The 24,968-nt window shown below is 50.9% G+C and overlaps 2 long non-coding RNA genes and 1 pseudogene across 3 annotated transcripts in view; 2 read left to right on the forward strand and 1 right to left on the reverse strand.

Moving 5' to 3' along the window:
• LOC132535002 (uncharacterized) overlaps window positions 1–24,968 on the forward strand; it is a 240,501-nt gene that overhangs the window by 111,726 nt on the left and 103,807 nt on the right. For both annotated transcript variants that reach the window (XR_009546777.1, XR_009546778.1), the window contains 2 exons: window positions 22,288–22,462; window positions 22,924–23,006. This is a non-coding gene — a long non-coding RNA (uncharacterized LOC132535002). The remainder of the gene's footprint in view (window positions 1–22,287; window positions 22,463–22,923; window positions 23,007–24,968) is intronic.
• Window positions 8,300–8,490, forward strand: LOC132535195 (small nucleolar RNA U3; annotated as a pseudogene).
• LOC132535001 (uncharacterized) overlaps window positions 14,803–24,968 on the reverse strand; it is a 272,311-nt gene continuing 262,145 nt past the window's right edge. The window contains exon 3 of the long non-coding RNA XR_009546776.1: window positions 14,803–15,398. This is a non-coding gene — a long non-coding RNA (uncharacterized LOC132535001). The remainder of the gene's footprint in view (window positions 15,399–24,968) is intronic.

A 24,968-nucleotide genomic window follows, 5' to 3' on the forward strand; every position in this document is an offset into this window, starting at 1 on the left:
CTACAAGAAGAAAACTGGGAAATTCACATATATGTGGGGATTAACTGTCATGTTCTTAACAAACCAGTGCATCAAATGAGAGATCAAAAAAATACCTTGAGGGGCTGAGTAGTAGCACACTCAGTTGATCACATATATTACAGTATATAAGGACTCAGGTTCAAGCCCCCAGGCCCCACCTGCAGGGTGAAAGCTTCATGAGTGGTAAATCAGTGCCTTGGGTCTCTTTCTCTCCCAATCTTGATCTCCCTATTGAATTTGTCTCTACACAATAAACAATTAAAAAAATAAACCTTTAAAAATACTTGAGACAAATGGAAACAAAAATACGGGGCCAGCCTCTGGCACACCTAGTTCATCACATGGTCACCTTGAGCAAGGACCTAGGTTCAAGCCCCTGGTCCCCACCTGCAGGGGGAGAGTTGCGTGAGTGAGGACGCAATTCCGCATGTGCCTGTCTTTCTACATCCCCTTTCCATCTAGTTTCTTTCTGTCTCTATCCAATAAATAAAATGCTAACAGAAATATTTTAAAAATGGAAATAAAACATGTCACGACTTACGAGACATAACAAAAGACATGACCATGCATGGATTGTTAGACGTACTTGCAGACTTTTGCAGAGGGGGATGTATTTAGAAGGGGCTTATATCATGATAATTCTGATAGTTTCACATTCACATATCTAGACTACCCAGTCCTGGGGGCCGTCACTCACACACTGATTGCCCCCTCCTCATAGCTCTCTCTCGTCTTGTCTTCTTGGTCAGAACAGTTTTGTTCCTTACTGTCTGGTGCATTGGCTCCCATCAGTTCCTGGAAGTCCTGTCTTTGACCTGATCATAAGGTTCCCTCTTAAGCAGAGGACTTGCTGCCTAAGAGACTGGGTGCTGTCAGAGCCAGGTCTCCGCTATTCCACTAGCTCCTTCACCATTAATGGTTAAGTGCTTCAAACTCAGCCCCTGTCCCAAGAAATAAAGAAACCAGATTAGACCAGATGCTGTAGAGTTTTCTTTTTTCATCCTTGAAATTCTTCCTCCTCCTCATTTCTTTCTTTTTTAAGTTTTCATTGTCTTTATTTATTTGATAGATACAGGAAGATATGGGAGGGAGATAGAGAGACAGAGAGACACCTGCAGCCCTGCTTCACCACTCATGAAGCTTCTCCCCTGCAGGTGGGGACTGGGGCTTGCACACTGTAGCATGTGCACTCAACCAGGTGTGCCACCACCTGGCCCCCTCCTCCTCATTTCTTGGCCCATAGCACACCTTGGCTTTGTTTCTCTAAGTAGAGTGGACTTCAGAGACTTCGCTTTCCCATTCATTATGTCTTTGGTGACTCTTGCTTTTCTGCATTTTCTCCTTTTCACTCAGAGCACTTACAAACTGCACAACTGGACAGGGAAGCCCTTTCAGTTTTTCATTTCAGTTTTGAAATACTTTTGCTACCAGGGTTATCGCTACGGCTCAGTGCCTACGCAACTCCACTGCTCTCCATGGCAAGTTTTTTTTTTTTTTTCTCTCTATAGAGAAACAGAGAGAAGGACAGACAGCAGCACAGCATTGCTCCACTGCGTTTGTGAAGCTTCCTTGTTGCTGGTGCTTCCATGGCTCAAAAGCAGGTCCTCACACATGGTAACTTTCGTGCTCTACTGGGTGCCCTCCTGTCACGATTCCCAGCAGCCCAGTTTGGAGTCAGTCTGCTGGTGGGAGCAGGACAGGATCAAAGGGCCTGAGGCAGATGTGTGGTGGGACAGTGCCTCCCAGCTCTTGAACTTTCTGAAGGTGGGGATGAAAATTCTCATCATAGCACTGTTAAGGGAGCAAACGAGGGGTGTGTTACCAGCTGCCCTGCAGACGTTTGGCACCTGCTCCGGCCCACGCTGAGCATAAACCTGGATGCACACTGGTGTGCACTCCAGTGCAAAGAGACGGGGAGGCAGGAGCTGAGAGGCAGGAAGTTTCCTTCTCTTTCTGGTGACTCAGCTTAGTGACTGGGAGGCAGGGAGGTGGCATATTTCAGTGGTGAGGAAGTCCCCTCCCCCGGCCCCATGCCGTAGCATATGGGGGGGGGGGTGGAGGGCATCTTGGTAGGCACACCATGGTTCCTGAGAAATCTGTCACAGAATTTGAAAAGTAAAGAAAAACAGGAAACACTCTGAGGAAATAGCAAAATAATATTTTCTATAAATCCTCCTGGCTGAGTGGAGGGGATGAGGGGTGAGTGTGGAGTGGAGCGGGCTCTGGAAAGACCCTCTGTACTAATCTAGGTCTGAGAGGACAGCTGGGCTCCACAGAGACCACGGCCCAGTCAGTGAAGGCGTGTGTCTGTGACAACATCCAGGGTTTTGTACTCGCTGTGGGGCTTGCTGTCTCCATCCCCAGGACCAGGCTGTAGAGAGCTGAGGGACTTCATTTCTTGACTTCATGTGGCTTACAAAGGAAGCTGAATTGTGTTTCTCTAATCAATTGTTAAAAATAGTTAAATTGGGGGACTGGGTGGTAGGTAGCACAGTGGATTAAGTGCACATGGCACCAAGTGCAAGGACTAGCTTAAGGATCCTGGTTTGAGCCCCGGTCTCCCCACCTGCAGGGGGGTCACATCACAAGCGGTGAAGCAGGTCTGCAGGTGTCTTTCTCTCTTCCTTTCTGTCTCCCCTCCTCTCTCGATTTCTCTCTGTCCTATCCAACAACAATGACAACAACAACAACAATAATAAAAGTAACAACGATAAACAACAAGGGCAACAAAAAAGGGAAGGGAAAAATAGATAAATTGGGTTGGGGCAGTAGCTCAGTCTGTTAGAGCACAGTGCTTGTATGTCTGAGGCCCTGAGGTCCCTGGTTCAGTGTGTAGCACCACCATATGCTGAAGAACTGAGCAGTGGTCTGCGAAAACAAATCACTGGATATCTACTTTAGTCCAGGAACTACATTAAAGATTGCAGATTTAAATACAGCATGTACGCACATATTGCTGGCATACTCGTGTTTGTAATTCACACAGTCCTCCTGTACTGCCACACAGCCTTCTATATAATCGGAGACATAAATGAGATGCGAGCCAAATGTGTTTGACTTTCTGTTTCATGAGGAGCTGGAGATTGAACTCAGGGTCTCATGTGTTCTGTCACTTCTCTGGCCTGATTTTGAATTTCATTTGCTATGAGAGAATGAGATGGATTGATAGGGAGAGAGCGTAACATAGCGTATGCTCCATCATTGGGGGAACTCTGACTTGCCTAGTCTTTGTAGCTCTCATGCTGTGCAAGTTTCCGCCGTTGAGCCCCCCACCCCCGGTCCCCATTCCCCATTCGGACTGCATGACTAACGTGTGCATGACTAACGTGTGCATGTGTGGGGCGTGTATGTGAAGGCTGGTGAAATAGCTCATTTGGACACTGCACTGCTTTGCCACGTATGCGGCTCGGGTTAGAGCCCAGTCCCCACAGCACTGAAAGAAGCTTCGGTACTGTGGTCTGTTTGTCTGTCTATCTTGTCTCTATGAGAATTATAGGGCTGGGTGGTGGCATGCCTGGTGAAGTGTACACATTACCATGCTCAGGAACCTGGGTTCAGTGGCTCTGGTGGTAGCGCAGCATGTTAAGTACACATGGCTCGAAGCACAAAGACCAGCTCAAGAATCCCAGTTCAAGCCCTGGATCCCCACTTGCAGGGGGGAGGTCACTTCACTAGCGGTGAAGCAGGTCTAGAGGTGTCTTTCTCTCCCCCTCTCTCTTCCCCTCCTCCCTCAATTTCTCTCTGTCATATATATAACTGGGTTCAAGCCCTAGTCTTCACCTATGGGTTTCTCTCCCTCTCTGTCTTCTCCTTTCTCTCTGTATCTCCCCGCCACAAAGAAAGAAAGGAAGGGAGAAAGAATATATGTATAATGTGTGTGTGTGTGTGTGTGTGTGTGTGTGTGTGTGTGTGTGTGTGTGTGTGTGTGTGTGTGTGTGTAGAGCGGGGTAGGATGGAAGGAAAATGGTTGCCAGGAGCAGTGGATTTGTCATGCAGGCCCCAAGCCCAGTGATAATCCTGGGGACAATTTAGAAAAAGGAAGTATTTGGTGTCAGTGTTTGTGAGTCTCTGCACATGAACGGCTGTGTCATCATGTGTATCTCCACCTGTGTCAGTGCACATGCCTGTCTGTGCCTAACTACAGGTGATTTTGCATGTATCTGGGTAAGTCTAAGTGCTTTCTCTTCTCTAACGCTCCAGTCAACCCCTTCTCCAACAACAAAGATAAAGGGAGACGGAGGATTCCCTTCAGTGTTTCTTGAGATTTATGTATACAGAAGAGGAAGTTACTGTTGGGGATCACTTTGCCCCAAGGATTCGGAGAGCTGGGGGTTCACTCACACTGGTCTCATACAAGGTAGAGGTGAGGCCCCAAAGAACCTGAAGAACATACGATTCTGAGCACCAGGTGAGGAGGTGGGAAGCCAGGGCCCAGATGGACAATTCAAGAGAGAGAGGATTTGCCAAACCCGGGTGCTGATAGTTACAGGAGCTGGACTTTGGGCAGCTACAGAGGGAGGGCACTTATCACAGGGCCGAAAGAGCTGGAATAGTGGGAATCAAGAAAAGACCTGCTTCTGAGGAGCCCAGCAAACTGGACTGTGCTTCCTACCAGCCGCCAGAGCCCAAGACTAATCCCAGGCAGATGCTGTCTGGAGTAGAGCCTCAGAGAAATGTCTGAGAGGCCCTAGAGGTGACTTCCCTCTTCCTGAGACATGAGCCTCAGGACCTCCAGTGGAGATGCAAACTGTTGAAGTGGAACAGGGACTGTGGCTGGGAAGAGGCAGAGTCGCTCAGAATGGAAATGAGGGCAGGTCTGGCCAGGAACTGAGGTCACCTGTACAGATGACCCTTGTTTGCTGTTGTCCTTTGCATGGCTTGTCACTTTGATGGGTTCCTTTGAAATTTATGCTCACGTAATATCATTTTTATTATGCAGTTAATCACAGGAGGGGAAGGAAAAAGGGAGTGTGTCTGAGTGCTTCTATTTCATTTGCTTAATGGAGCGCTTAGAGTAGGCGAGAGAAAGCTCCCCAATCATTTATTTCAGTAATAGGAGTTATATTTGGGAGTTTCTGACAGTAACATCCAGCCACCCTGGGCAGGAGCACCGTCTTTATCTTGGTGCCCATGAGTGGAACCAGACTTGCTTTTTGAGCCCAGATGTCTTCTGGGGGTGCAGAGAATAGCACCCCTGGGAATGGGGCTGAGGGGCAGGCTGAGGGGCCCCAGTCCCGTCAGGCTGACTACACTAGATTCCAGGCTGTGGGGTTCTGGGATGAGGCAGGGTCTTCAGGTGTTAATTCCAACCTTGTCTGCCTGTAGCTGGATTGCCTTTCCCCTGGGCTTGTGAATGTGGGCTTATTCTCAGCGGAGGGTTTGGGGTAAGCAAGGCAGGGGTCTCTGGGGACAGTGCTGCTTCTCAGGCCTGCTTGGCTGCTGTCTGGGCTGGAGTTCACAGCTTTTAGGCACTCAGAGATGGTAGTGTGCTGGTGGCCAGAGCTAAGGTTGGGAGAATCGGGGTTCAGTTACTGAGCCCCTAGCAGCCTGAGCCCTAAAGAACTCCTTGGGGAGCAGAGCTGCTCATTCTGCCAGAGGCCCAGGCTGCCAGAGAGACAGCTACCCTGGAGCTCATGAGCCGGGGCAGATGGCTGTGCCCACGACCACTTATCCCCTGCCCCAGTGTCCTTGTCTGCAAACTGGAAATTTGGTTAGGATTGAGCAAAATGTATATATTATATGTGAAGCCCATATATGCAGACACGTCTGCATATGAATAATTTAGATACATACTCAGAAAACATGAACATGTATCAGTTTCTATTTCATAGATATTTGTATTTTATAAGGTCATTATTTTAATAATTTATATTTACCTGTATCTACGCTTCACTAAAATGTATATAATATACTTTAGGGTTCCAGTCGATAGCTTAGAACCATGCAAGACACACCAAGTGTCCGGTAGCAGTAACCCGACCTTATCTATAAAATGAGGATGATGGTATCTCCCGGGTTGTAATGAAGATTGAAGCCCTGCTTATAAAATGCTTTGCCAATACCGGGCGAGAATTCAGCTCTGGTGAACAGAAGCAGCCATTGCTAATGAGATCAGCCTGGACGCCAGGTCAGATGGGAGGCCGGGCCTCCCCCTGGGGAGGGGGCCTGGGTGGGAGCCTCTGCCCAGCTCCTCAGACTCCAGGCCTGGTTGGCCCCTCTCTTATCGATCCAGAGAGGCGTCAGACTGAAGGGGCTGTTTTCTTTCAGGAAAGGAAAAAGCCTGAACCTCTGAATTAGTGTGGGTGAGAGACAGAGGAGGAGCAGGACGGGGGGGGGGGGGGGGGGGGGCAGAGTGGGCGTGGGCACGGCTGGCACCGCCCTACAGGCACCCCTCCTCCTCACCACCTCCTGCAGAGTTGTTGGGTGCTGGATCTGCGCCTGGCGAGCAGAAAGGGAGCACAGAGTGGGGAGCATCCCTCCTACTCTGCAGGGAGTACTTGCTTCAGAAGGGGCCCAGCAGGATGCCTGAGAGGACACCCCTGTGGGCTGCCTCTCCCCCCCCCCCCCCCCCCCCGTTAGGCTCAGGACTCCTGGCTCTGCTTTCTGGGCAGGATGAACACAGCACCCAGGCTCTCTCCTCGGCGACACCCCAGCGCACACGCCCAGCCTGGGGCAGGTGCCAGGGAGCTCTGCTCCAGCAAGCCTCCCGGGCTGGTGCTTCTCCACTGTCTGAGGTCTATTTCTGTTCCACTGTGCCTTTTCTAGAAGTGAGAGCTTCTGCTCCCGCTCAAGGAGCAGTCCAATTACTCAGCAGATGATACTACTAATAATGAGCTGCCGTTTAGCACCACAGGCAGGAGTCGGTCTGTCCCTAGTGGCTTCTGCTTTCAGATCCACACTGACAAGCCCTGCAGACTACAGGGATGTTTCTCTCACTTCTAGAGCCTCAGCTTCTGCACTTGTCAAGGGGGGAACCACCCGTTACTGGGGATTGACTTGAGCTTGAGACCCACGTGCATGACAGACACAAGGCCAGGGGCCAGTTCCAAACCCAAAAACACACTCAGGCTCACATGGCAGGCGACAGGAAAGGCAGGCCCAGAGCAGGAAGAGGCCCAGAGGCTGGCTGGGCTGCAGAGCCAGCTGCCTCACCAGTTGGGCTTCACAGTCTGGACAGTCCTTCAGTGACAGAGGTGCCATATGGGGCTGGTGACAAGTCCCAGTGGGAGGGCTCCAGCTCAGGCCCTTGAGGTTCTGGAACAAGACTTTTTTTTTTTTAACATTTATTTATTCTCTTTTGTTGCCCTTGTGGTGGTTGTTGTTATTGTTGCCATTGCTGCTGTTGTTGTTAGATAGGACAGAGAGAAATGGAGAGAGGAGGGGAAGACAGAGAGGGGGAGAGAAAGAGAGACACCTGCAGACCTGCTTCACTGCCTGTGAAGTGACTCCCCTGCAGGTGGGAACCGGGATCCTTACGCTGGTCTTGCGCCTCGTGTGCTTAACCCGCTGCGCTACTGCCCGACTCCTGGGACAAGGCTTTTGATCAGCTGTCCTTAGTGCGGTACTGGCTCTTGGGAATGAAGTCGTCCTGACAGTGGGACACCCAGGGGAGATGCTGAAGCAGCTGACCAGGGTGAGCTTGCCTGGCATCGGGTCAGGGTGCCCAGGGACAGTCCAGTGTAGAATAGAGGACAGGCAGGGCCAGAGGGTAGCAGGAAGCTGAGCAGCAGCCCAGACCCCAGGCGCCCACTACTGCTGTGCCAGAGCCTGTCCCTCACCTCCTGCCTGTCTTTTATGGGGGAATCTCGGAGACCAGATGTGTGTGTGTGTGGGGGGGGGGGGGCTGAGCTGGGCTTATGATGAGTAGTAGCTGAGTATATACCCAGGTTGTGGTTAAAGACAGTAGCGCCTTCAATTTTTCCCCCTAAGTTTTTATTTATTTATTTATTTATTTATTCCCTTTTGTTGCCCTTGTTGTTTTGTTGTAGTTATTGTTATTGATGTCATCGTTGTTGGATAGGACAGAGAGAAATGGAGAGAGGAGGGGAAGACAGAGGAGGCGAGAAAGATAGACACCTGCAGACCTGCTTCACCGCCTGTGAAGCGACTCCCCTGCAGGTGGGGAGCCGGGTGCTCGAACCAGGATCCTGAAACTGGTCCTTGGGCTTCTCGCCACCTGCGCTTAACGCACTGTGCTACTGCCCGACTCCTAGTGCCTTCCTTTTCTAGGAAGACAGGAATAGCTCACTTTCTCCCTCGTCCTTCACTAAATAAAGCAAAGAGTCTATTTTCATGGACCAGTTCTGTATTTCATTACTAGGACGTTCCTGGGACCGTGTAGAACACTGGGAACCAGGAGGAGGAGGTGCAGCCTTCCTTGCTAAGCGTGAAGGTGTGGTTTAAACAACAGGTCTGTCTTTGACCTTTAATGGCCATTCTTCCTCCTTTGGAGGGAATAGTCTGAATTGTTTGCGTTTTATTGAAAAAAAAAAATCAAAAACCAAAATGTGTGTCTATACATACAAGGTTACACATACAATGTTATCTGTCATAACTTTGTCTGTCTACATATCTGTACATATCCCAGACTAGAGAAAGTGGAGAGGAGGCAGAGAAGGTGGGGCCTGAGTACTGTTTCTGGGTTGTCCATTTGCCCCATGACTCCCAGATTTAGAACTAAAGAAATTGACAGCCTGGGTACAGCAATAAGTATCAACCAAAAAAAGATTCAATGAACACTGACCCTCTCCAGGTCACAACCAAGGAAAGGGCCATCCGGCAAGGCGGGAAGCCTTTTATTTTTCTGTGTGCTAGACCCCCGTGCCTACACAGTCTCACTTCCTGCAAGCTGCTTCCCCCTTACCCCATCCCTACTCAGAGCTAGAGAGAGAGAGAGAGAGATGCCACAGCACTGGAGTTGCTCCTATTGGCAGAGCACAGCACCTCCCAAGAAGTGGGCCACAAGCCTGGGCCATGCCCATGGCAAGGCAGGTGCCCTACCTGGTGAGCTATTTCTTAGGCTCCAAGATAGAAAACTTTTAGATAGCAGACAACCGCCTCTCACTGTACTGCAGCCAGACAGGACAGTAAGGCTTGTGGCTCCAGCACCAAAGGCTAAGGCCCAGCGGGAGGGAGTCTTCGCACATACCCTCTCCTCAGCAGGGGGCTAGGGGGTTCTCTGTCCTTGCCCTCTAGGTGGAGAGACCACACGGAAGGGCGGTCACCCCCCAACCTAGTGGCGTAGTGCAGGCCGTGCAGGGAGCCTGAACTTTAATAATCCCTCCTGACAGTGATGAGGTGGTGCCAGCCCTCCCCCTACCAAAACTGTGTCAATAAAGTCAGTTAAAACAAAGATTAGAGTCAGGCTGGGGACAAAGCACAATGGTTATGCAAAAAGACTTTGATAGGTGAGGCTCCAAGGTCTCAGGTTCAATCCCCAGCACCACCATAAACCAGAGCTGAGCAGTGTTCTGGTCTTTTCTCTCTCATTAAAAAAAAGGGGGGGACCGGATGGTGGTGCACCTGGTTTAGCATACATATTACAGTGCACAAGGGCCCAGGTTTGAGCCCCTGGCCCCCACTTGCATGGGGAAAGCTTCACAAGTGGTGAAGCAGTGCTGCAAGTGTCTCTCTATCTCTCTCCCTCTCTATCACCCCTTTCCCTCTCAATCTCTGTCTCTATCCAGCAAATAAAGATAAAAAAAAAATTTTTTTTAAAGACCCAGGGGGGGGTCAGGCGGTGGTGCAGTGGGTTAAGCGCATGTGGTGCTAAGCGCAGGGACCGGCGTAAGGATCCCGGTTCGAGCCCCCGGATCTCCACCAGCAGGGGAGTCACTTCACAGGCGGTGAAGCAGGTCTGCAGGTGTCTATCTTTCTCTCCCCCTCTCTGTCTTCCCCTCCTCTCTCCATTTCTCTCTGACCTATCCAACAATGAACAACATCAACAATGGCAATAATAATAACCACAACGAGGCTACAACAACAAGGGCAACAAAAGGGGGAAAAAATGGCCTCCAGGAGCAGTGGATTCATGGTGCAGGCACCGAGCCCAGCAATAACCCTGGAGGAAAAAAAACAGACCCAGAGTCTCAATTAGAATACCCTTAGTGTCAAGATTTCAACAAAAATAAAAGTCGTTAGAGATCAAAAAGGAAGAAATCAAACTGTTTTGAGATAGCATGTTATAGAGCGAACCCCTCCCCCCAAAAAACACAATAAATACACAGAAGTTAGTGTTTTTTATTCTAACAATACATATTTTAGTACAGTGACATTAAAATATAATAGCACTTTTGATTGCCCAAAAATGAATTGCTTGGGCATAAATATAACACAAGCTAATTATACAGGACTTGTATACTGAAAACTATACACTGACTGATAAAATAACTCAAAAAGGATCTAAGTACTTGAAGAAACATACCATCTCCATGAACTGGAAGCCTCAATATCGTGTCCAGCATGGACGTCCAGGTTCAAATTGCCAGCGAGTCTGGTTTCCTCTGAGACCTGTCTCCTCGGCTCAGGCCGTCCCCTTCCTGTGGTGTCCTTCCATGATCTGCCCTGTGCCTGTGTCTCTGCTACCTTCTCTCTGTGCCCAGATCGCCTCCTGCAAGAACACCAGTCAGACTGGATGCACGTCTACACATATGACCTTGGTTAACTTGAGTGGCTTCTTTAGAGACGTCCCTAGATGCAGCCCTATTCCCAGGGACAGAGGGTTAGGACCCCCATGAATGAGTTTTTGGCAGATGAAATGGAGCCTGCCGCAATCTGTGACATCACTTGTAGGTCGTCTGCTGTCTGTCAGGCTCCTGCAGACTGACACCCTCCCTACCTCCAGGCCTGTGTGTGTCAGTCCCTCCATCCAGAGCATTCTCCATTCCACCACAAACACTGTCCCCAGCCTGCTCTCATTCTCCCAGATATCACTTCACTTTTTTTTTTGCCTCCAGGGTTATCACTGAGTCTCACTGCCTGCACTACGCATCCACTGCTCCTGATGGCCATTTTTCCCATTTTTGTTGCCCTTATTATTGTTATTGTTGTCATTGCTGCCATTGCAGTCGTTGTTGTTAGATAGGACAGAGAGAAATGGAGAAAGGAAAGACAGAGGTGGGGAGAGAAAGACAGACACCTGCAGACCTGCTTCACTGCTTGTTGCCCCCTGCAGGTAGGGAGCTGGGGGCTCCAACAGGGATCCTATGCTAGTCTTTGTGCTTCGCACCATGTGCGCTTAACCTGCTGCGCTACAGACCCCCCCATTCACTTTTAAATTGTATTTATTCACTTTCCTGACCACAGCACTGTTGAGATCTGGCTCTTGATAGTGCCAGGAATGGAGTCCGTGGTTCCTTGCATGTATCTAGTGTGCCCTCTCGTGTAGTCTTCCCTCGGCTTGACCTTGGCACTCTCTAGATGTTCCCTCCCCAGCAGTCCTGCTGCCTCCCCTCCCAGACTACCCTCTGCCCAGGCAGGGGCCTTATCTGCCTTGTTGCCTGTGGTAGTCTCTGAACTAACAGGGTGTCTGGCATAGAGTAGACACTCTCTTGAATAATAAGCCTTGGAGTTGAGTGTGGCGTCAATGGATTTGCAAGCCTGCCTTTATGTCCAGTGTGGCCAGGTCTCTGCCCCGGTTTCCTGGTGTCGACAACATAGCCGCTTCTGTCCACAGCTAAGCTGTGGAGTCGGGAGGCTGGCTGTTCTCTCAGAGGCCCCCGACTTGACCTTAGTAGTAGATCCATGGGGCCATTTAAGGGCTTGTGGGTGGTGTGAATGCAGATTATGCTGTTCTGAGTGCCAGGTGGAACCATTTTTGGTTAAGCTGGTCCTAAGAGCACTAACTGAAGCATTTTAATACCTTAAGGCAGCTGCCTCACCTCTCCAGATGACACCTTTGGGGTCCCAGTTCAGTCTCGCCACTCCCATTTTCACTCTTCATCAACATTTGTCTTGTTCAGGCAGAAACCTACCCCCCTTCCTGTTTTCTAGGAGTCTGCCGTGTGTATGTGTGAAGAACTGAATATTTTGAGTCCTCCATTAGCAGCTTTGAATTTGGGTGGAAAATGCAGTCTGCAAACCTGAAATTTACTCTCTCGAGTCCATTTAATTTGGCCCTAAATCCTTGTCTTCCTAGAATCTCATCTGTTGGGAGCTCATTCGCACATTCCCCTGAACCGAGTCTCTCTTGTGCTTCTTGGTGGGACCTAGTTCCTCATGGGTTTGGAATCCACCTCGTCCACCCTCCTCACCAGAGCTGTGTGGCTTTGCTCAGGAGATGCTGCCCTGCTCTCATTTGCGAAAGAGGGTTTAGTGATGGCACCTGTCGTGTGGGGCTTACCTGAGGGGAGACAGAGAAGTCCTAGCAGAGTTTTTCCCACTTCTTACCAATTCTTTGGGCTCTAGAATATTCAGGTTTCAGACTCAAGTCTTCCACTTTCTGACTTTTTTAACTTTATTTTATTGACACAGAGAGAGATGAAGAATCAGATACCCGCAGCACAGTTTCACCGCTTGTGAAGCTTTACCCCCTGCAAGTGGGGACCAGGGGCTTGAACCAGGGTCCTTATGCATGGTAACTTGTGCACTCTACCAGTTGTGCCACCACCAGGCCCCCCACTTCCTGACTTTGCAACCATAGGGAATTCTTGTAACCTCTGTTTGAATTCATTCAGGAGTGTGAGAGGCAGGGACATGGTCTGAGGGCTGTGTGTGGGGGGGGGAATTGGGGGCATTGTAGGTGTTGGTACACGGTCTGAGGGCTGTGTGTGTGGGGATCTGGGGGCATTGTAGGTATTGGTACAGGGTCTAGGGAAGGGCCTGGCATCTTCACACAGCTCCTGTCAGCATCCCGATTGGCTTCGTGGTAGCAGAGGGCACACAGACAGCAGTGCACTCCACTCTTCTCCTCTCCCCGTCCGTCAGCTTCTGAGTCTGCCTCCACGTCCTCGGACTGTGACTTGCTTGATGTCTCCCATCCAGCATCTCTCTCTTTCCCCTGGACCCTGGGCCAGTATCTATGGATTGGGGTGGGTGTGTGAGCCTAAGACTTGGAGAATTGAGGTTCTGAGGATTCTTGGCTGGACTTACTCTTTCCTTCCTGGGTGTCATGTTTAGGGTCTGGTGCCACCTGTCGGGTCACCTCACATAATGGAACTCTGGCTCATTAGGATCATATGTCCTTGAGTTAGAGTGGAGGAAACAGAGGCTCATTAGGAGGGCGCTTTGTCTGAAGTCAGGTCCTTGGGTGTTACAGGGCCTTTCTGAGGCTGGGCTTCCCTGACACCGATGGCGAGGTGTAAGGATGCCTCTGCTGCTGGCTTACTAAGAAAGGACTCTCTGGAGGAGAGGGAGGGCAGCCAGCAAGGGTGCCAGCTCAGGCTGGGCCCCTGGACTCCTGACAGGGGTGTAACCTGATCATGTGGGGGAGTCTCTGGATGGCAAATAAATGGCACCTCAATGTTGGTTGGAGACTAGAGACCCACCTGTCAATGGCTGAAGGTCAGCCTGAGGCAGGGAAAGCAGGACCAACCTGCCAGGGCCCTTCAGGCCTGCAGCCAGGAGGCAGTGAGGGAGCCACCTCAGAGCAAATGTACTGGACAGTGCAGGGCAGAGCTGGGCACAGGAAGCACTGGCAACCTCCACTTTAGCATTTCTCCCCTCTCTGCACTGTTTTCTTTCCACTCTAAAAATAGTCACCTCTCATTGATTGCTGGTAGATGTGTGAATTAGTCTAACCACTTTGGGAAACAGTTTGGCATTCTCTCCCATATCTGAATAGCCTATGCCACCAGAAGCTCCCCTCCTCCTTATCCACGTCCTCACGTTTGAGAAGTACAAGAGGGTGCAGTGACTCCATACTGGGAGCCTACAACACACTGGCCAACACACTGAGATGCAGGCATTATACACAGTCAAACTGTCATGTTACACTGCTGCTCATATGAATCTCAAAGAAATGGTGGCTGTAAGAGACGTCAACATAAAAGCCTATGTAGTTTTGCTTATATAAACCCAAACCAAGCTACTACATTAGGGCTGCCTGGGTAGACTGTAAACATAAAACAAGGGAGTGATTATCACAAAAGTCAGGGTGGTGGTTTTCTTTGGAAGGTGGGGAGCTTGAGGGAGAAGTTACTGGGAGTTGGGATGTCAGGGCAGAGGCCGGGACCACTGGGTTCTGTGCCAGTTCCACTCATGGGGACCCCATTTGCCCTAGCTGCTCCCTTGGGGACAAGAAGCCCTTATTGGTGGGGAGAGAATAAACAGTGACGAGTGGGAGATGGACGAGGCCTTCCAGAGACATGTGGGCATGGACTGAACCCAAGGTGGGGTAGGCACTGGTGAGTGAACTTACCTCCATCCTCCTGGCTATGGGCAGAGGGGCAGAGGGAGGAGAGAGGGGGAGGAGGAGGCAGCTCCAGGATGGAGACAGAGCAGAGGGAAAGGAAGGAGCTGGAGCTGGCTTCCAGAGGAAAAGCACAAGCCGTCACTCTCCCTGACTGGCGCTCCACCTTCTGGGCCAGAAAGCAGAGATGCTGCTCCCCGCCAGGGGCAGGAGGACTGGAATCAGGGGACACAGCCTCCTCAGCCCACCTAATAGATTACTGACAAGGCTGGCTCTTGGTGAGGCCTTCTGGCCTCCTGTGTAATGAATGTGGTCAGTCTGCTCTTTATCACCCGTGACTTCATTAAAATAATTGTCTTAACTTCATTGTTGAGGTGATTAATAGGGCAAGTGTTAAGGAAATTAATACTCAAACGGAAAGGAAGAATAACTGTAGCTGAGAAAGAACTCTTTGGAGTGGGTGTGCCAGTAAAACTGGGATTTGGCAATGAGCCTCCCGTACCCAGTAGGCAGGCGCCAGGGCAGCGGAGGGGCAGGGAGGGAGTTGGTCAGGGGTGTCTGTCTCCCCCAGGGGTCTCTGGGACCCCACACTGAGTGCCCTGGCTGCTGTCCCCCCTCTGCCTGGCTCTTGGGGCTCCGATGTCAGCCTGCTCCCCAACTGGCTTTGAAAAGTCCCAGCAGTCACAGTGGCTTGTGCCGAGCAGGGTCACAGACTACAGAGGAACTGGATTTTATTTCTCTGGATTTTGCATACTTCCCTCCCCCGACCGTCTTCTCTTTGGGAAGCCTTAGATCTCAGTGCCCACTGGGTGGCCTTTTGAGTCAGTTCACTCTTCTCATCCCTCTTACATCCCTGTATTGTGCACAAGAGTCCAATCCTTACCCTTTTTTCTTTCCAGCTGATTTTGTGTCCTATTTCCATTGTGTTCCTTCCATTTAGCTGCAAAGGCAACATTTTGTCTTTTTCTATAGCTGTGTAGTATTCCCCGGTAGGGGTGGATCCTGTTCTCTTCACCTGCCGTGGGTTTCCCTGTTGGCAAAAAATAGAAATGAAGTACAGTGTGTCAGGACTAGGCATCTTCTGTCAGGACATGGTAAGCAGATGAATGTGATAAAAAGAAATTATTGGCAACAGAGGAAGCCTGCCCTCAAACCCCTCCTCTCCCGCTGGCCACAGGTGGGGATAGGCGTCCATTTGGGCCCAGTGAGCATGCACGGCAGTAAGCAGTGGCTGGCTGCACTCTCTCCCTCCTTGCTCTTGTAGTCTTAGGAAAGGCAGCTCGAAGTGGCATTCTGTGTCGTGTGTGACTCCTAACTTCCTGAGCCAGCACCTCTTTCCTTTCCTCCTGTGTCCAGATGCACTCCTCCTACCATGCATCCCCCCAATTTCTGTGCTTCTACAGAGAGATTCTGCACCTCGGGGCAGAGCTGGGAACCACTGTCTCAGGGCTGTCCTGAATTGAGCGGTCCACGTGGAAGACTGTGGCTTCCTTTGAAAATTTCCCCATTTCACCTCACATGCAGTCCTTCATCTCACATTTATTTAGTGTCTGTGACATGGCAGGTTCTGTTTTAAAAGCTGGTCTGCTTTATTTTTAGTTTTTTTTCCCCCGGCCACCAGGTCTTTGCTGGGCCTTCACACCTGTACCACTCCACTGATCCTAGAAGACCCTTTTATTTTTATCATACAGAGGACGAGACAGCGAGGGAAAGAGGAGAAGAGACGCCAGTGCCCCTTCCCACTTGTGAGGTGTCCCCACAGGCACTGCCGTGCAGAGCTCAACCCGTGCATAGTGACGTATGCATGTACCCAGCGAGCCACTTTCCAGCTCCTACAGGTGGGCATCTAGTAAGACTCATCCCTTTAATTTCAGCAAGTTTCCCTCCTGGTGGAGACAGTCACATGCAAGCAGACGATGACGCATGTGCTGTCTGTTTGGTGCAGGTTGTAGGAGACATAGACAGACAGCAGATCTCCAGTGCTCAGCTGCTAATAGGTATTCCAGTCCGTACACTCTGAAAGTTCGTGCTGGCTCTCAACTGCTGAGAACCCTGTAAAGACCTTTCCTGTGCGCTAGGCTGACTGGTGCACTGCAGACACACGGAGCTAATGAGCAGCAGTGCGCACTGTGTGTTCCTGTTCCTGCAGCTGCTCGTTTCATGTCCCCGAAGATAGTTGTGACACTTGATGTCTAACCAGAGGAAGACAGTGATGGCGGAGGCTGTGGAGGGAAACGAGAGCATCAGCCCAGGGATCAGAACGAGGGCTCTGCTGCTGTTCAAGGTACCAGGGAATGAGGAAGGAGGCAGGAGAGAGAAGCAGGCTGGTGAGGGTAGGATTGATTTTACAAAGGACAGCCTAATGTCACAGCACGCTGGGACATGGGTGTGGTGTGAAAGCGGGTAGCCAAGTCTCATGAATAGAGGAGAGCTCTGTGTCCTCAGATAAAAGCCCCACAGAGACTGTGAGAGGAGGGCCCTCACGGTGAGGCTTCAGGAAGTGCTGTGCTGACACTGGACAGAACCCCTCTTGGGGTCTGATTTGGACACAGGCCTTCAGATGGTTAGGGGGCCAGTACCCACTTGGGTCTCTTTTCTTACATCTTTAAAGCTTTGTGTGAGTGCTCCGCCCACAAAGGTCTCCCCTGTATCTAGCCATTATAGCAGAGGCCTGGAGTGGAGCTCTGGTCTCTTTCTCAAACACATGAATAAACAGAAACAGGAGTGATATGTCAGCCTCTGGATTCTTTAAGGAGAGAAGCCCTGTCACATGAAGGGCCTGGTGGTGGCCCACTCTGCAGAGCACATATGCTACTGTGCAGGATGGCCTGGGTTCAAGCCCCTGGCCCCCCGCTGCAGGGGTACTGCTTCCTCTTTCCCCTCTGTCTCATATTCTTTATCAAAAATAGAAATAAAAGCAGGAAAATGGCTGCCATGAGCAGTGGAGCTGTGCAGGCACAGAGCGCCAAGTGATAACCCTGTTGGCAAAAAAAAAAAAAAAGAAAGAAAGAAAGAAAAAGAAAGTGCAGCCTGTCAAGATTAGGCCCCTTCTGTCAAGACACGATAAGCAGATGAATGTGAAAGGAAAAACAAAAAACTACTGGCAACAGGGAGAGCCTGCCCCCTGGAGCCCCTGCTCTCCTGCTGGCCACAGGCGTGGCTGGGCACCCACCTGGGCCGAGTGCCCATGCAGGATGGTGCCTCTCACTGTCCTGCTGTCGCGGCCACCTTCCTGAGTGCAGGTGCTCTACCAGTGCAGCTGAGGAGCCCGCACACGCACAGGAGTCCTGCCCCAGCGCGTGATATGCACAAAGGTCTCAAATCAGGCCAGATGGCACACTCACCCAGAGGAGAGAAGTGGGGCCCGGGTGTTCTAGAAAGAGGGAGCAGTTAGAACGGCCTTCAGTGTCTTTAGAATATCAGGTACCACCTTGTGATTTTCTTTTAACTTTATTTTACTTGTTAGGATGGAAATTGAGAGAGAGAGAGAGAGAGACCTGCAGTACTGCTCGTGAAGCTTCCTCCCCGCAGGTGGAGACCTGGGGCTTGAACCCAGGTCCTTGTGCATGGTACTATGTACACTTAACCAGGTGCGCTGCCACCTGGCCCCTGCCTTGTTATTTTCCACAGGAATATTTCCTCTCACCCCACACCAACAGGATGGAGTAGCTAACTTCCTTCTCCTTGTGGAGGAGCAGACAGAGGCTGACAGTGGTGCCAGGACCACCCCAGCACATGGGAGCCTGGCCCACCCTCTGCCTGCCTCTGGGGATGGGGTGCTGCTGAGGGGCTGGGAACTAAGAATTTCCTGCTAGCACTTGAAACGATGAAATTATGATCATTGTTGCTTGGGATCATAGTTTAGGCAGGTCCCTGAATGTCTGCGCTCGAACGCACAACGGGTTTCTAACCCACAGTCTTATTCTGCCATCACACACCATCCCTGCTCCTAAGGGGGCCACGTTCTTATTCCAGACAGAAGTGTCTTGTGCTCCAAGCAGAGACCCACCTCCTCTGTGGCCCAGCAGGTCTCCCCGCACACTCTCCTCTAGTGGCCTGATTCTCCTGAAACGCTTTTTCTTTCTTCTTGGCTTTTTCTTTCTTCTCTCTCAGCCCATTGCCTGGCATGGCTATTGTGTTTGGAAATGAGCCTCCTGGGCTGATGAATAAATTGCACTTTCCCCTCCCTGTCACTTGTGCTTGGGGGAGCACCAGGAGATGAAAGCCAGGACTTCAAACGCGCTCATTTTGACAGGGGGCTGCAGTTCTCATTTCCAGGCCCTGTGCTGTTGACACCCCAGCAGGGGCTGTCTGTCCCCAGAAGACCTGCTGAGCTCCTGGGCTGGGCCCCTGCAGGCGGTGTCTTTGGGTGTCTTTGCTAAGTCGGCACAAAGCAGGGGGTGGGGGTGGGGTCATGGCTCTCCAGGAGCTCGGCTGCTGGCAGGTGACTGTGCTCCTCAGAGGGAGGCCTTGGTTCTCATCATCAGGAACAGAGTGGGGTTCCTATTGTCCCACTGCCACGCCAGAAACAGCACCACCTGCGTCCAAGGCTGTGTTTCCCTGGCGGTGGCTCACTTCCATTGTCCTCACAGCGGGTTAAGCACAAGTGGTGCAAAGCACAAGGACTGGCTCAGGATCCAGGTTCTAGCCCCAGCTCCCCACCTGCAGGGGGTCACTTCACAAGAGGTGAAGCGGGTCTGCAGGTGTCTATCTTTCTCTCCCCCTCTGTCCTATCCAACAACAATAGCAATAACAACAAGGGCGACAAAATGGGGAAAATGGCCTCTAGGAACAGTGGATTCATAGTGCAGGCACCGAGCCCCAGAGATAACCTTAGAAGAAAAAAAAAAAAGGCAGGTGATTTCCCCACCCAAGGCCATCTTTCTGGTCTCCCTCTGACCTCCTTCAACCCTGACTTTGGAGTGAGGCAGCTGTGGGGCTTGACTTGACCTGCCTGACATCTGGAAAGGCAAAAGGCAGAACATTCCAGAAGATGGTGACATCCCACCAGAACTTAAGGATCATGTTTGGATCATGTTTGGAAAGTCTGAAGGGGGGGAGCTGGGCATCAGGTCAGGTTCCAAGGCTTCTGTCGCCCTGCAAACTCTCTTGGATCCAGGGGCCCCATGCACATTACAGGGGACTTGCTGCTACCCTGCTTGGTCTCCCACACAACCCAGTGGCTATGGAGTCAATGTCTCATGGCACCCCCCTCCCATCCTCCCCAGCTCCCCACCTCCCCTCTCCTTACATCCTTCTCTGGTGGGGAGCCAGGGTTTTCATTTTGTCCAGGGGGAGGAGCTGGGGTGCTGGGGGCAGAGCAGCAGGAAGGGCTTCTCCCACAGGGCCTCCCTCTGATGTCCTTAAAGGCTGGGGGGACTGGACACTGGTCCAGACTCAGCCCCCTGAGCTTTAGAGGGGAGCAGGCACTGTGTGAGGCTTGGGACCTGCCATATGTCACCCCACAGAATAAATTCAGAGGTGGAAAGGGAAAAAAAATACAAACCTAAAGACTGTCTGTGCAGCTGTGAGAAGTGATGTTTTCAGAACTGCAACGAGCAGCCCTGCACTGGAGTTTTATGTCATTTGCTTTCAGTCCCATTCACAGTTGTTTCTTATTTTTATATCATATTTTATTGAAATCCATTTTTTTACTTTAGTGCTGTGGGCTTGGTCATGGGTCTTTCCTCTCCCCACCCCACCGCCATTTTGTTCTTTCTGACTTTCTCAGAGATGAGGATTTAGTTTTTGGAAAACAGCGTGTGGTTCAGAATCCATGGCAGGCTCGCCCAGCTCCTGCCTGCGTGATTCCCTGGAGACTCAGTTGGGGACTGAGCTCACAACAGGCTCCAGGCTTGTATCTGACAATCCAGATCTTTCTCTACTTGGTGATGCAGAGCCTCCAAGCAGAAAGAAAGATAGCATGGCTGTGAGGCGAAGGAAAGCGTAGCATGAAAGGCACCAAAACCAGGTTTCTCTATTCCTGCTCCCTACTCACCCCTCAGCCTTCAAGGCTTCAGACCAGAGCTGCAGGGCCCACCCGAGTCCCCCCCTCTACCTGCTCTCCCGTCAGAGGAGGACAGAGTGCGTAGTCACAGGGCATCTCCCAGCCCTAAACTTCTGGGACACAGCCACACCTGACCTACGTGGGTGGGTCTAGGACACCAACAGCCCTGTGCCCATCTCAGCCCGTGTCAGCTCACACCCTTCCTGAGTCCTGAGTGTTTGGATCCTCGGGCCTGTGTGTCCTGCGTATTGCCTCTGTCCTGTGCGTTGCATTTCTTGAAGTTGACATGAGGAGATTGTAAATAAGAGTCTAAAACTCCACAAGTGGCATCTTATTTTGTGCTGTTTAGGCTTCAGTAACCTCAGGTGTTGTGAAACTCTTAGAAGAGTTCATCTATCTAGTGTCTGGTACATGGTAAATATTATATAAATGTGTGTTTTGTTATCATTAGTTCAAAAGTGGACTCAGGACAGCCTAGCATTGTAGAGGCAGGAGCTATTTATTATAAAGAAGGTTCACAGATGGCAGTGAAGGCCCAGACAGGGGTGGGGCTGGGCCTGTGGTGGGTGCTGATGCCAGAGGGGAGAGGAATGCCCCTGGGATTCTCACCCCTGGAGCTCTGGAGTTCTAAGTCCAACCGGTGGAGAGAGTGGGCTCTCTGCACACTCCTGCGGAAGCTTCCCTGGGCTATTGAGTCAGAATCAAGCTTCCTCCAGCCGGCTGTGTTCAAGGAGGCAGGGCAGGGCAGTGCAGGCTGGATAAAACAGGTCACAGGGGCTGTGTGTTTCATCAAGTGTGCTCAGGGAGCAGGATGATTGTGAGCCAAAGCTGCAAACTGAGCTTTCCCCAGGTGCAGGGCTTCTCCCCACCCCACCTCACCCCCAGCCAGTGCCGATTCCAGCTGAAAGGAAATCTAGATGCAGACACAAAGATGCCACTGGATTTGCTCATTCAAGTTTGGAATCAGACTTCCAGATTCCCCTGGGTTTTAAGCAACAAAATATCTTTCCTGCCTCTTCCTGAAGCCCCTTCTCCCTCCCAAAGAGATGGGACCACCAGGTTTGCATCATAAGGCAAACTGTACTGAGGCTTTGGATGGAAGCAGTCAGTCAGTGTCCTCTGTGGGCAGCGCCCCGAGGCTGGCCTTGACCTCCCTGTGCTCACAATGAGCCCTCTGTGGGCTGGGTGAGCGTCATCCTGGGGGCCAGGGGAGTGGAGGAAGCCAGCCGTGAGGCTACAAAGGAGGAAGGATGTGAGGCTTAGGTCACTCTTAAGGTGAAAGCAGACTCGCAGGGGAGCATGGTCCTTTAGGACAATGTCCCCTTCATCTGTGGCCCCAAGTCCTCCCGCCCTGGTCACTAGGCTCTGGGGAGGTTTCAAGGATCCCGAACCCCTGGCAGCTCTCCCACCAGCGTCTGGGCCTCCTGTAGCAGTTTCAAGGCTCCCAGGTGCTCCCGCTGTGCAGTCAGGTTTGAAAACCACTGTCTGATCACGCGATTCCACCACTTAGGGAAACCCCAGACCAGTCCCATATCCTGTGTCCCAGGCTGCGCAGGGTGTCACACTGCTGTCTTCCTTTCCACTTTTCCCTCCATCATCACTGCAAGCTCTTTTGTCTTCAAACTAGTTTAGTCAGCTTGCCCCCTCTTTCTGCCACATCAACTGGTACTGCTGTCGCTTGATAAAAATACCACTCAGGGCCAGGAGATAGTGCAGTGGTAACACGCCGGGTGTGCACACACGAGGTCCCGGGTTTGATACCCAGCAGCATCAACAGTCAGAGCCCAGTGGTGCCCTGCCTTAGCTGCATGTGTGTGTCTGTGTCTGTGTATGCGCATCACTGATGAGCAGCCCCTTATGCTGTGAGCAGGAGGGACTGTGTGCTAACGCTGGCTTGCTTTTGTCTTTCCAGAGCGCCCTGCAGACTGCTGGTGACCAGTAGCTGGACAGCACAGATGAAGGGCAGTGTAGACAGAACTGAGTAGACACTGTTTCTACCACAACCGCTTCACCAGCCATGAAGAAAGAGAAGACCCTGTCCTCATCTGCTTGCCAAGGGGCCTGTCTCTCCTCTCTGCACTTGGTGAGTATGAAAGGGATCCTGTATGTGGGGACTGGGAAGCCCTCTCTCTCTCTCTCTCCCACCCCCCACCATAATCATCACTGAGGCTGGGCGCCTCCATCACTTCTAGCTGCCCTTTTTTCTAATAGAGGGGAAAGGAAAAGAGCCCTGCTCACCATTCATGAAGCCCCCACACCTCTGCAGGTGGCTTGAACCCAGGTCCTCATACAACCTGCTCCCTGTACTCCTCACGGTGCCCAGAGCCCTGGCATGTGCTTGCCGCAGCCCCTCTCCTCAGTCTGTACTGAGGAGCCCCCAGCTGACACACGCGGTTATGGGACCCTTGTCTCAGACAGGAAGGAAGTGAACAGAGAAAGGAGAGGTAGCTCTGAACTGGGAACATACCAAACTTTAAGAGTCTAGATTTGTCTAGCTCCTCCAACAATTATTCAAAATGAGTATTGTTATTCCCATTTTACAGAGGAGGAAACTGAGAAAATCAGATACTGAAACTTGGATCCTGGTGATTTCTAGCAGCTTTCTGGAATGAAAGTTGGGCTGTCAGGTATGTTTATTTTTCTGTGTTTATTCCTAGTGGTACATTGTGCCTGTCTGTACATACTTTTGCTAGTATTGGCTATGTCCTGAGGTTAAGAATGCTTTTTTCTTTGGTGGGGGTGGGGGAGGGGGAGGTCCTGGGGCTTTCAGCCAGAGCGGACAGAGATGTGCTTCATTAACCAGGTGTGCAGGGACCTCACTATGGCTTTCTTCTGTGCACCTGGATTTATGCAAAGCAGAGAGGAGAGAGATGTGGACTTGGGGGTCACTGCTTGGGCATTAGGACCTGCCTATTCACCCTCTCTCCTGCGGGCAGGAGCCAGGAGCTCCGATTTCATTCCTATGAGGTGAAAATGGAGCTTGGCTGGAGCTGAGGCTCCAGCAGACAGTGAGGCAAAGAGACTGGTGTAGAAAGATCCAGGGCTCAAGAGTGAGGAGCCCTGGAACAAGGAGACAGGGTGCTTGGTTTAGAGTGCCCACCTGCTCTGCCAAGACCGTGGTGTCTCTGTCTCCGTCAGAAGCCATGACCTCTAATTGTTCCTCCTGGTCCTTGGAATGGGTGAAGCAGGTTGACACGAGGGCTCTCAATTGTATGTAGAGCAAAGCAGAAATGCATACAAAAGAAATGCTACTTTTCAATCAGCTTTATTTTCATTGACTTTACATTGGTTTACAAAATCGCGTGATTTCACAGGTATAGTTTCATTCATACACATGTGCGTACAACTTATCACACCCACTGCCTCCACCCTCCCCACTTATAACCTCCATAGTTTTCACAAAGTCTAAGACAGTTAGGTTACTATTTTTTTCCCAGGTTAGTAAACCCAACACCTCCAGGTCCATCCATTTGTCCCAAATGATACAATACTGTCTTTTCTAAATTGCAGAGTAGTATTCCACTGAATATATATCCTATAACACCTCTATCAGTGATCTGTTGTGCATAGTGCAGCTATGAATGCAGGGTTGCAGGTAGCCTTTCAAATTAGTGTTTTCCTGGCTTTTGGACAGATGCCATGGGATGATCCAGCCAGGCCTTAAGGTTTTCCCATTCTTACTTCAGGCTTCTCTGTACTGTTTTCCATGATGGCTGCACCAGTTTGCACTCCCACCAACAGTGTAAAAGCACTGGAGGTGGTATGAATTTGTATTTTTCTAGTAATTAGTGATGGAACATTTCTTTTTTCCCCCTTTTTGTTACCTTGTTGTTGTTGTTGTTGGATAGGACAGAGAGAGGAGAGGAAGACAGACACCTGCAGGTGAGGGGCCGGGGGCTGGAACTGGGGTCCCTACATCAGTCCTTGCGCTTTGCACCACGTGTGCCTAACCTGCTGCGCTACCACCCAACTCCCGTGATGGAATATTCCTTTGCATGTCTGTGTGTCTTCCTTGGAGAAGTGTCCATCCAGGAGATCAGGTGTTTTGACAAGAAGAGTGAGGCAGGTGCAGAAAGCCCGGTGTTCGTCATTTTCATCATCAGGACCCAGCTCCCTCACCTAATGGGCGGAGGCTCCCATCCCGGGGAGCTGCCATCCTGTAGGACCCTTTCCCCCATGTTTTCTTTGAATGCACCCAGCTTCTGCTCTCCATTGCTTCAGCTATTAAGGCAAGAGAAGGGACATTTGTGTTTTTAGAGGGAGAGGACAAGTGTGTTTTCAGGGTTTCTTGGAATCTGTCATGCCTTAATTGGTTCTCATAAACCAAAGCCATCAACCCTTCCAGAGAAAACACAAGCCTGGGTAGTAAAGCAGAAGTGACGGTCTGGATTGTTGAGATTCTTCATGTTTCAGGCCACAGTCACCCTGTTTGACCCCAGACTTTCACACAGCTGTTGGCTTAGGGGCCTCTCCCTGCCATCTGGGGACAGGCGTCCGGGGGTTGATGTTTCTGTTGATCCCACTTCACAGTGGTGATCTTTAAAGCATCAGAGCTTCTGGCACAGAACCAAAGGTAAGTGACACTTGCTGTAA

Source organism: Erinaceus europaeus, chromosome 20, assembly GCF_950295315.1.
Source record: "Erinaceus europaeus chromosome 20, mEriEur2.1, whole genome shotgun sequence".
In the NCBI taxonomy this organism is placed as follows: Eukaryota; Metazoa; Chordata; class Mammalia; order Eulipotyphla; family Erinaceidae; genus Erinaceus; species Erinaceus europaeus.